General features: G+C 40.7%; 1 protein-coding gene across 5 annotated transcripts in view; it reads left to right on the top strand.

Annotated features, from left to right (window-relative positions):
- The window catches only part of ptpn12 (protein tyrosine phosphatase non-receptor type 12), a 39,525-nt gene that overhangs the window by 1,485 nt on the left and 25,043 nt on the right, over nucleotides 1-12,997 (top strand). The gene's annotated exons all lie outside the window — the stretch shown is intronic.

Genomic DNA, 12,997 nt, shown 5'->3' with positions numbered 1-12,997 from the left:
AACCAGCAGTCATACACGTGCCTTCACTAGATATCATTGTGTTTCAACCATAGACTCAAAATAGGACCTCACCCTGGCTTGTGAAACAGCAGAAATAGACACTAAACGGAAGACACTTCTCTGATAACATGTGTCAGCGTGCGATCATTTTAGTTTCGTGGTTTGATGAGGATATGTTCCGGAATATTGTGCTAACTGGGTGGCTCATACACATTAATGACCTCCATCTGCAACTATGTAAGTTTGGATTTATTGATTTGTTAGTAAAGCTAAAGATGCACCAGTTGCAGTTTAACAAGGTCGGGCAACAGTGTTTTGATTTATTTTATTGTATTGTACTGTGATTTGTCAGGCAAAGAGGCTAATCAGTGTCAGAATAGAAACATTTTCTCCTTTTGCCTACAGTTACACACACACACACACACACACACACACACACACACACACACACACACACACACACACACAGAGCCTTCTCCTCACTTCCTACTTCAAGTAAGCTGCTTGCTGGAGCTTGCAACATTCTTTCTTGGCCCATTTCATAACATTTTGTCCTGGCTTTAAAAGTGGAGCTTTATCAACTATCGGGTACACTTTGAATAAAAGCTACAGAAGTTGACAGGTGGTTTTGTCCAAAATTAGGGACAAAACTAATCCTGAAATATGCCGAACTCCATGTATGGGTCTAGTTTGAGTTGATGACCTGCCCTGCCCAGTCTTCGAGCGTGTCTTTCAGAAAACAGGGAGGTAGCAGATGTTGCACAAAAATCAGACTAACAAAGTCATTGGTGGAGACACCAACAGGAGCTGGGACTAGTTGCTTATTTACAGTGGATTAATTTCCTAATGCATGTAACCAGAAATAAAAACTGCTCTCTACTCTTACAAATTCTTCTTCCCGTGACTGCTGCGACATCTCAACTGTAAAGATATAATATGTAACAGTTCTTAATCAACGTGCCTAAAAACGACTCGACCCATGTTATATATATTATATATATTTTGTTGACTTGTTTCCAACAATATTCCGAATCGGAGAAATCCCTTATTTTATTCAAGGTAACAGGACTTCTCATTTTTCCTCCCACTGTTTGTATTGGTGACTCATAATGGATCAGTTATTCATTGCCATTTGCTGCATATCATATTTCCACCGGAGTCGCATCATGGAGATTTGTATTGGTCGTGATGGTGAAGACAACCAATCCCATGATTCCATGCAGCTTCATGATGTTCTCAAACTAGGTCTTTTGTTATTGTTTTGATTGAGGGACCCCTAGCTGCCAACGTTCCATGTTCTACATCTAAATTCTCCTGGTAGAGTTGGCAGGGAAAGTGTGGGTTCTTGTTTAAGCACAGCCATTCTTCTTATTCAAAACTTCCGACCTAAGACTACAACCACAGTCCTCTGCTGTTGGGAGGAACCACGGGCAAAATAACAAAACATCCATCTAGTGTTTGTTGTCACCGAAAATAACAAGACCCTTTTCAAACACCACCAACTGCTTGTCTTGCTTTGCTCTGTCTGCATTTTACATATTTCCTGTTGGCCTCTAGGCATAATCCTCCAGTCAGTAACTTGACCCGTACATTTTTAGACCATCAAAGAGCTTTTAAAATGAACTATTTTCATATTCTGGTTATTCACAATAATCACGTTATTTTTCTGCATGCAAACTTGCCTAGTATCATCTTTAAGGCATCAATTTAAAAGGGGCTTCGGGCCATATTTTCTCACAGCTGGCACCATTGGCTTGTGTTGAAGTTTCATCTAAATTATTCAGCAGGCGGCTCATAGATGAGGAAACTTGTTCTGATCAAGTTGAGTACAGGTGGGCTATGTTCCAGTGCACCAAGAACAATTGAGCTGCATCAACCAACATTTGAGTAAGAGCCTTGAGTGGTTGCTGCCCGTCCGTCGTACCAATTTCAAGATTATTTGAAGCTTTCAATTGCTGGAATCAAACTCACAATAACGCAAGTGCATGGGCTTTGCTCGTCTACACACTGAGTCACCAGAACGCCCTGACATAACAGCCACTTTAACTGCCTATTGTTGTTTATATATAGAAAGTGTTTTGTAGGCATAATTACAGTGCTCGACGGTGCAACTAGTCAGAGATTATACATTATAGTTTGTTCAGGGTTCTTTTTCAGCTGTTTGACAGAACAGGAACACTTAAGGACACTTTCCCAACTGGAAACCAAATGTGTCGAGTGTCGTTTCCCGGTGTTGAGTTGTGATTTTGTCATGTTTTTTCAGCCAGAAACACTTTTGTGATCTCTGTTAGCTTTTGGAATTTTTACAGGGTGGTTTTGCTTTAAAAATAAGGGGAACGTATGTCGAAACATCAACACGAGATTTAATAACGCGGCAGATTCCATGAGGTGCAAGATGAGGGAGCAAGATTATTATCATAATCTTGGTGCTACAATCATCAACAGGCTAGATTAAAGGATGATATGTTCTCTCACAAACACACATTATAAATAAAAAAATAAATCCTCTATCTATATTTATTTCTCTGTTGCTGTGTTTCTTCTGGTACGTTTATGATACGAGTATGTTTGAAAGCTGACATAAAATGCTTCGCGTGCTGGTGGCTCCAAATGTCAGCTCAGTAATTATTTGAAAGATTTAAGCTTCGGGAACTGGTATTTTGCCACACGTCATCAGTAAAAGGCTCACTGTAGGATCATTTGAAACCAATCATCTGATGATGATGATGATGATGAGGGCTTAATCCAAAGAGATAAAAAAATCATGTCCTGTTTAGGCCTGGAGTCTGTCTCATGACGCAGTTTCTGCAAAATTGGGGCATTTGTGCAGTAGCTGTTTTCACAAAACCCAACAATGGCAATCTCACTTGTGTCACAAGGGTGGTTATCAACCGGCTCCATCAACCCACGACTTTCCAAACCGGCTATTATTGCGCTTGTGTAAGAGAGCAAGATTTTTTTAATGAATAGTTTCAAGTACGGCACAGTTAAACGCATCCAGTGAAGATTTAAAAGAAGATTAAATATGTGAGGAAAGTGTTGATTATGATTGGGTAATTAAAGGAAAGTAAATACGAACACTGAACTAGAGCACAGAAACTTTCAAAGTAAGTCGCTCAATAGGTAAAAGAAACCAGAGCAATAGAGATTGAGTGCAGAATTGACTGAAGTGTTTGGAGGAATAGCCTCCTACGTTTTGGAAAGTATGGCGCCTCTTCGACACTGTGACTTTGCTTATTATACGTTCATCACTGTGGCACCAGATGCAAAATCCTCCCGTTTTTCTTCTCCTGCCCTGAGCGAATCCTCTCGATTAATTTTAATTGATGTGAAACGTTTCTTGATCATCTTCTTCGTCCAATGTTAAATACTGCCTCTCAAATCTGGCTTTAGCTTTACCGTCCTCTGGGCAGGGCTCTCGATGTGCCTGCTGTCTCGTAGACGTGTATTTTGGCACTTTAGTTGTAATGTGCCACTTCCTGTGGGCAAAGAAAGTGTCTGTATTTGACACAGACTTTCATCTAGACAGAGAAAATGGGGAGCATATGGTTTCTCTGGTCTAAGAGTCTAGAAATACTCTTCTTTTATATACCCCTTCCTTTTTTAAAAAACACACATCGTGGCCACATATTTGTACTTTCCAATGTAATGTCCCCCTGAGCAGTAAGGGGTGTATGTTGAAGGCAAGGGCTGGCCAGAGGAAGTTTAAGTTCATGCCTGCAATCACAGGTGCTGCTGATGTAGGGAGGCAACAATTTGACTGTGCTCGAACAACATTTCCGATTTTTGGACTGGTTATTGTTTCAAAGTCTGTTAGAAAACTTAATGGATGTGACAGACACATCAGAGTATGGACACAAAAGAAAATAAATGCTTTGTGTTTTATATCATGGGCAAAGTTTGGATTTCACTTCACTACGAGTATTCGTCTAAACAAAAATTAAATTTTCCCCTTTCGATTGGTCTCTTCTAAACTGTATTCTATGTGACAGTCGTTATTTCTGGACAGTGTGTACGTCTGTGTGTGTGGTAGGAGTTTAGCTTCAGGGATGAGCTTGTGACCTCTTGTGTTATGGGAAAGCTTCTGTAACTAGTTGGCCACCACAGTCTAAAAGAAACATGCTATTACTGGATACGTATCCAAAAGGCCTCACAGTGTCGTACACATGCATTTTTCTTTCAGGGTTGTCCCCAGTGGACAGCCAAGTTCTGCCAGTGTCAGAGCAGCATTACAGAAGACAGGACATTTGACTAAAATCCAATCTGTTGTTAAACTAATTCAAATCGGTGTGATTTGGTTTCTTTTCATTTGCCGGAAGCCCTCGTTTGGCACATTACCAGATGTTTGCATATGAACAGATGCCCGGATATCACAGGCTACATTCGCGGGGGGGAGGAGGAGGCACTTTAAAGTGACTTTACGGAGGTGTGAAAAATAATTTCGCAGGTTCAGCAAACGTAGCTTCAAAGTGGTTTAAGTTGGAAATGAGGAGCGAAAAATGCAGATCTGTGTTATCTGGTGCCTCTGTGATACGTTACCTGTGCGGCGGCACAGACATTTGATTTTCTATCATAAACAGACATGTACCTCAACTATTTGCTGTAGTCTAGACAGGGTTTAAACATAGGTCATTGTGTGTGTGTGTGTGTGTGTGTGTGTGTGTGTGTGTGTGTGTGTGTGTGTGTGTGTTCCTGCCCCACCTTTGCAAGCAGATCCAGACTCGAGCAGGACATCAAAGAACTCCAAAAAGTGCAAACACACGCGTCTCTAAACTTGTGTCCTGTCGGGCAAACATAAAATGCGCAGACGGGGGGTCAGGCAACAAAATCGGATGTGACAATGCGGATCATGCTACTGTATGCATGGCTGTGATTTTGTAGTTACAGTTAAGGCTGTCACCGGGGGGGCTTCCCCCTCTCTCTGAGTTGTGTGTGTCTCTTTCTGTGTTCATGCATATGTTAAGTGCCTGCACACACATCTGATCTCCCAATGATCTGAAAATCTTTTTACTCTCATATTACTCATGGACACACACTCGCAGCACCAGATTGTGTGTTTTCAAAAGTAAGGTGGACCCTTGTGTTTGCGAAGCTTAATTCAGAAATAACTCACAGCGACCAAGGCAGCGTTCAGTTCAGACAGACGTCTCCTCTGTGTCAACAACGTAAGGGACTGTGTTGGTAGTGGTGTGATGTTTCATACAGTGGTGAGGCAGTGAAATACGATGAGGGATGTCCAGTTGAAGGCTCGGACTTGCACGCATGAATATCCTGTATGAGACTGGTCACAGCCTCGCTGGATGACGTTATGTTGCTTTCTCGCAAACGTTGTGTCATTTTGGACGACATTCCTTGGTTTAAAAACAAAAAAGAAACCACAGATTCTTTCCCTTGTATGTAATTCGTTTGAAAGTGAGCATAATATGCAACCTGTTTTTTTGCACCACTCCTGGTATGTGCGGTATGCTGCGTTCTCATTTTCAAACTCATCAGTCAATCTTTGTGTTGTAAATGAGCTGCATGCGGCAGACCCTGGCTCTTTTTATGGCAGAATGTGAACACTAGAGCTTTAGGTTTCTGTAAACATATCTACACACTGATGTAGGTATGGCAATACTTTATTTACCCACTTGAGAAACAGCAGTGGGGAATTAGTGCTTCAGTTTGTCCTGTGTTGAGGTCTCATCAGATGGAACCACTAGGAATTGACCATTGGATGGTCCCATGCTGGGGTCCAGTGCTGTTGTTTATGGTGTGTTTGTGAGTGTAGTCCTGTTTGCTTTTAAACCAAGCTGCACAAATTTCAGTTTGGTTGAATTGGCAAAGTATTGAACCATTAGGTTAGCAACTAAGAGGAAAGGTTTTTTTTACGGGGGTGGTTTTTTCTGCCTGCTCCCATCATGGTTATAAGCCTGGTGTGTGTTTGTGTGGCTCTGCACTTTTATTAGGTTGTTTGCGTGCGTGGGTGCAGGGGCAGGTACACCACAGGGGTCGGCTGCTGTATTGCGTGTGTGTGTGTGTTGCAATAACTGTTAGAAATAAAATCTCTTTTGGGCACCAGGAGCTTTTAAAAAAATTACAATATCAGCAAACAAACACAAGATTTTATATGAACACACAGAAACACACACTTAACTGCAGATATAGGTTGAGTAAGACCTCAATCTGAAGATTTATAAAATCACATGGGCACATTAAAGTTACAGAATCCGGCTTCTGAGGACAAGGTCACCAGTGTGACCCTCAATGAAGACTGCGAATATCTACGGGGAAGTGATTAATACGCACACACAAACACAAGCACACAATAAACACACAATGTGTGTGCCTGCCCCAGATGAATGGGATTATATGCCGTTTGTCCACATCTGCTTCCTGCTGTAGGCCGACATCCAAGGGCGGAAATTACCACCAGGCAAATACCAGCAAATGTTAAGTGTTTTGTGAGTGTGATGTTGCAGCGGACACCGTCCAATGTGTTTTTGGGCTCCAGAAATGTAGAATCTTGCTGCTGCAGAATAGCACAACTAAAACTGGTTGGTGGTCAGTGTTTCTTATTAGGACCCCTCTGATAACTCCTTGGTAAAAGTTATGTGATGATAGTTTAGCATATGTGTGTTTTTTCATCTCCCTTTTAAATCCATGCCCTAACTTCACTCCAAACTTCCACTTCTATTTCCTTTTTCTTTCTCTGCCCAGTCCTAAATGAGAGCAATTTGCTGGTGTGTTTCCATCTTGCTATTTGTATAACATGGTGTGTTTCAAGAAGTTTCTTTCAGTTATTTTGGTATGCTAATTGAAAATGGTACAAAAACAAATGACTGTACCTCCATCTTTCTCCCCTTTACATCCTTCCTCTTTGTTTTGTCTCCCGCAATATAAAGTCACAAATGCACAGACTTAACACTCAAAGGAAGCAGTTTGAGCAGATGCAATCACAGTCACACAGACTCAGGTTTGAGATATGGTTAAGTTCACTGTGCACACTTCCTTTATGCTCTCTATCTATTTACCAGTGGATGAATGAACATGTTTACACTTTACTTTTTGAGCTTCATAATTCTTTAACATAACCTTCTGCTTTGTCATCATGAACTGAATAAGATCAGATGTACACTGATTCAGACAGACAGAGTAAAAAGGAAGCCTAATTTTTTTGTTGTACCTGTAAATGATGGGTGTGTGCGTGCGTGTCTGCGTTTGTGTTACTCATATACAGTACACTCATGGTATCAGTGTTCCACTGACCGATATTAGTCAGTAGCCATAAAGTGTAAATGGCTGCACAAAACATGTTTGCATGTTTGCGTGTGAGTATATAGCTTGGCTGCTAATGCTGATTGTTATACATAATCTTTGGTAGGATCTTTAGCCAATGAGGATGTCACACACACACACACACACACACACACACACACACACACACACACACACACACACATACACACACACACACACACACACACACACACACACACACACACACACACACACACACACACACACACACACACACACACACACTCCCACTCCCACTCCCACTCCCAGTGAGGACCTCTGACTCACATTTGCGGCCAGGGTGTGGTTTGTTGTTATTTCCTTAGTGATTGAGCTTGATTAGTAAGTTCAACTGAACAGTTTGTTGAACAGTGGACACCTGACATGGTGACCTGTTGTCTTTGTCGTTCAGAGGGGGTTCAACATTTCTTTATTATCTTATTCTCTTTCTTGCTGAGAGAAAGATCAGAACAGCTTAGCTTAGCACAAAGATTGGAAATAGGAAAACACTTAGCTTGGCTCTGACCTTCAATTTAAGACTCAATGAATAAATTGGTCAGAGTCTAATCAACGCCACCACTAATTTGTTTAATATGAACCAAAGTATGAAAACGACAAACAATAATTTCCTGAATTTTCCAGGGAACTGCTGGAATAATACTTGGTCCGGAGGAGTAACTTCCATGCTAAACTAAGCTAACCAGCTTTTAAACTAAACTGTTCAAGCTATCCCTTTAATGCTGCTGTTCGTCATATCATAACCCTCTCCTTTCACAACGCCACATTTCTTCAGACACTTTATTTATATAATGCATTTAAAGCATTTTATGTAGTCTAATTTCTACTTTATAACTGAGTATGACTTTGCACTTCACAGCTTTTTCCTGATTTGGCATATTAACGCCACACAGAGACGAGGAAAGGCAGAGAGAAAGTCAGTCAAGCTTATTGAACTGTCAGAGGCAGAGAAGAGGAGCGACAGGCTCATCGAGAGTCATTCAGACCCTTTTAGTCTCTGTGCTGTAGCCGCGCATCTCTTCCCCCACATGCTTGCAGCACAGGAGATGGATTTTTTCTGAGAGCATTGTAAGGGGTGACCTATTTTAGCTTGTGTGTGTGTCTGCATGGAAGGTGACCGTCAGCCTCTCACTTCCTGGTCACACACATGACGAAAACCTTTTTTCTTCACTGTTTCTGCAGGAAGTGTGTATTTTGTGCCAATCAGTCCCCACTGCTTGGTTCATAAAGAGAATGTGTCACTCTCTGTGTGTGTGTGTGTGAATTATTCAGTCTGCAAGAGAAGTATAGTGATGCACACTTATTCAGCCACGAGATGGAAAACAGGTTAGCTCTACTAACGATTGCATCTTTTTGTCTCTACCTCTGTTGAGCTTGTTCTTCCCCTGTTGGTAGTTTTTAATCTTCCCTTTTCTTTTCCTAATCTTCCTTTATTTTTTCTGTCCGTCTGTCTCTGCACAGTAACTACTCTGGCACCCTCGAGCCATTTTAGGTCAAGTCATTGTGAAGAAATGTGTCTGTGAGCACACATGACTCAGTCGTGCCCTGGAGGGGGTCTGTGAAGTCGGCACTGGGCTTTTGGGGGCAACGCCCTGTGTGTGTGTGTGTGTGTGTGTGTGTGTGTGTGTGTGTGTGTGTGTGTGTGTGTGTGTGTGTGTGTGTGTGTGTGTGTGTGTGTGTGTGTGTGTGTGTGTGTGTGTGTGTGTGTGTGTGTTCAAAGGAAACTGGCCAACTCAGTCATGCCATTTTACTCTTATGACTGATAGGAAGTAAGAAAGTAATAGAATCTACAGGGAGCAGAAGCAGAATGTGGAGAGAACAAGACCAACACGAGAAAGATTTTCTATTATTTCAAACTTTTTTGCTTCTTCTGAAGTGAATTGAACTAAAAGCACTGGAGTGAAGTATTTTATATCAGAAGTTGATATTCTCTTCTACTTGACATAAAATTACTGCAGCTCGGTTTGTCCAAAAATATTACACTAGTTGAAATTTTGACAAATGGGCTAACAAATAACAATTAATAACAGATGTGATCGAGTTTAGATTTAGTTGATCTGCTTAACTTATTTCACCGACATGACCACAGGAGTATTAGTTACTTCCTTTTCCTGTGAAAAAGAGCATTTTCTCTCATGTTTGGTACTCATGCAAGTCAAAAGTGCATTTGATATAGTTGTTCTAGTTTCTCAAACTTGAGGGCTTGTTGTTTTTCCACCTTATTTATTTCATGATGTAACCAAGTATCCTGGCTCAGACTACCTTTACATACCATAAGAAAATAATTAACGTTATGAGACTTAATTTAATGTCCATCAGCAACAGCTTCTTTAATTTTTCTCACATGCAAATGTGTGCAAAAACAGGTTAGGGTTGTTAATAACTGCTTTATGGAGAGATTATGGGAACTCTCAGGGGACATACAGCTTCAAATATTGAACTGGGCATTAAACACAGAGTAGCTTGTTACAATTATATAGAATACATGGTATTTAATTTGTTTTTAAAGCTAAAATAAATAAATGCAGATTTTCAGCTTCTGAGATGTGAAGATTTGTTTTTTTAACAGTAAATCTAAATACAAATACAGTATCTTTGTGTTTGGGCCTGTTGACCAGAAAAAACACCTTAGGCTCTGGAGAACTGATAAATGATTATGCAATTACATGGGAAGATAAACAGCAGGCTAATCAGTGATGAAAAGAACAGGTTGCAGACATGTTTAGTACAATTATAATGACTGTTTAATTTTTAGTCATATTTTGATCACAAATGTAAAACAGTCACCGGCCCGAGCTCCTCAAATGTGAGGATTTGCTGTATTTTCCTGTTATACGAGTTAGATTAAATCATATCTTTCAACAAAACAAGCAATATAATTGTCATGGTAATTTTTCTGTGGCTAAAAAACATTTTCTAGTATAAATTAATTAAATTAATTCATTTTGTGTTTTTACTTGTTAATTCCCTCAGACCAAGTTCAGTTCAGTTGTATTTGTATAGCAAACCAAACCATGTTTCAGTTTGATCTGGAACCAGACCAGCTCTTTGTAGTCTGAGGCACCTTTTACACCTGTCTGAAGGTCCAGGCCAAACAGGCTGTGAAAGCACCCTTATTGAATAACATAATTTCACTATTTCAGACACAGATGATCAAGCAGATTAACTGATAGTGAAATTGTTGCATCTGTAAAAGAATGGACAGACTGATATATGAGATGAATGAGGGAAAACGCCCCTTTTTTATTTGTTGTTTTCAATTTTGAAGAAACTGATACAACCACTAATGGTTGTGTACTAAACGGGAATTAAATAGAGAAGGACACTTGAACTGAGATTATAGAGGCAAGGATATTTACTCCTCGTTGCCCTCCATCTCTGCACCCACCTCTCTCCTCCTCCTTTCAGAACAGAAGCTAGTGAGAAGCGACATAGTGTGTAAAGGGAGCGTGTGAATGAGCGAGACAAACAAGGAATAAAGGAACCCATTAGTTTAGTTACCAAGAGCCTCTTAAAAGCCTTGGCTTTCTCCCCTCTTCTCTCTCCTCCTTTCTCTTTCCGTCCCTCCTTTCTCCTCTTTCTTCTAAAATACTAACACTCCCCCCTGTACTTCTTTCCTCCCCCTCTTTCGCTTCTCCTCTCTTGCTGGTTTGTAGGCGAGGTCTCCCTCTGCTTCAGCATCCTCCCGGCTCTCCTGTTATTTATATGAGACACATGCTTGTGTGTGTATGTGTGCGTGTGTTTTATGTAACCGAGGAAGTCAGAGTAATTAGAAACAGGGTCTGTCTGCGGGACAGTGGAAAGAAGAGAGAAAAAGGGTGAGAGAGACAGTTGTTGGGTCTCCATCCAAACCCACTGTTTTTTATTGAGGATGAATCGCATCATAAAAGCTGCACATTTCATACGGTTTTGCTTTTGTATTTGTAAGAGTTATATTTGTCAGGTTGGTTATTTCTCTGCGTTGGTGAGAAATAACCAACCAGGGACGTTTTATTGTTGAGTTGACCTTTCACCTGTCCCCCTCTGAACGTGATATTCAGGTAGCACCTTGAGAGAACTTCAGTACAGTCGGTACAAACGTTGACTTATGCCAAGTTCATACAACACGACTCATACAATACGACGTTGCCAGGTCAATGAACAGTTCACGTTACCAGGGAGATAGTGTGATCATAAGTCCTGCAACTTATGAAGGGGTAATTCTAGTTTAGGTTGGTTATCAGCCTGATGAGTGGTTGAATTCTACTATTATGCACTACCGATCTATAATTATCTGCTGCTATTCTCTACATGTCATTTGTGACTAATATAATGTGCTTGTGTTGTGTAAAAAAAGAATTAACATAGGGTCAAACCAAACTATTGATGAGGTGCTTCAAAATTTCAGAATTTAATGGGAGAATCAACCAGATTTTCCCAGTGTTCCACAAAGAGAAAACAACTTATCTTCATTACAGTGTTAGAGGCCATGTTTGTCTCCACATAATGTGTTTTGTGGGTTTGGGGGTAGGGGATGCAAACCATCACAAATCATTGCTGCCTGCCTTTCCTGCTTATTGTGTGTCTTTAGCGTGTTTGTGTGTGTATCTTCCTGGGCTCTGACCCAACACAGAAGCAGACCTCTGTTGGAAATGTAATTCACATGAGGCCAGAGGAGCTCTAATGCTGTTACCACACACACACACAGCTGTTGCCGCCCACGGTCTTTGAGTGCGTACCTCTCTTTCTCTCAAACTTCTTCCGTCCCTCTGCCTTTCTGGTCTGTTGTTGTGGTTTAAAAAGATGCAAAATGAAAGGTGAAACCCCCATTGTGTCTCCAGGGTGTCTCTTTGCTGATAGTTTAAAATGTTTATGTGCGGGTGTGTGTCGGATTTTCATTTCAGGAGACTGAATGTTTCAAAGAAGTAAAAGAACGGGAGTTGAAAGTCGAGGTGGAAGAAATATTTTCTTGGAATTACACTGTTTGTAATGCATCATTTAGGGTTAACTGTATATTTTTATTTTGGTTTAAGTTACTTTTTTGACAGGCGAAGTCTAAGGTTTGAAAGTCAGGATGTACAGCACTGTACATGTAGAGGAAGGCCTGTCGTCAGAGTGACGGAGGGACGAGAGAAAGACGAGAGGTGGGACCATTTTTCACACGAGGCCCCAGCAGCATGAACGCCCACGCCAACTTTCTCAGACTTAGAGAGAGAGAGACAAAGTAAAGCAAGTCTTAGAAGGAGAGTGACTAGAGTGATTATCTGAGAGAATACAAAAAGGCCTAATGTAAGTGTTATCATGTGAACTGAAGCATGTTTTCTTGTTTGATATTTGTGTTTTATAGCAATCATGTAAAAGCTAATGCAGTTATTAACTATAATGACACACTCGTGCATAGATCTGCCAAGGCCAAACAGTCCCCTTACCCAACCACATTTAAATTCTCTAGATCCTGAATTTTATTTGGATCTGCACATACTTGATTTTCCGCAGTGTTTTAAGACACCAAAATGTCTTCCCTGACCCATAATGCATCCTTCAACCAAGTTTACAAACCAACAAACAGAGGCTTCCCATCACATGTGGCTGTTCATCTGCATCACTGCTATAACCATAGTGTTGAATGGACACTTTGGCACAAACACTATAGTAAAATGCTGTTGTAACGATAAACAAATAAATTATATTCTTATTTGTGGAGAGTAGCTCTAAACAAATT

This window comes from Paralichthys olivaceus, chromosome 23 (assembly GCF_024713975.1).
Source record: "Paralichthys olivaceus isolate ysfri-2021 chromosome 23, ASM2471397v2, whole genome shotgun sequence".
In the NCBI taxonomy this organism is placed as follows: Eukaryota; Metazoa; Chordata; class Actinopteri; order Pleuronectiformes; family Paralichthyidae; genus Paralichthys; species Paralichthys olivaceus.
This window is presented reverse-complemented; position numbering and strand designations above follow the sequence as displayed.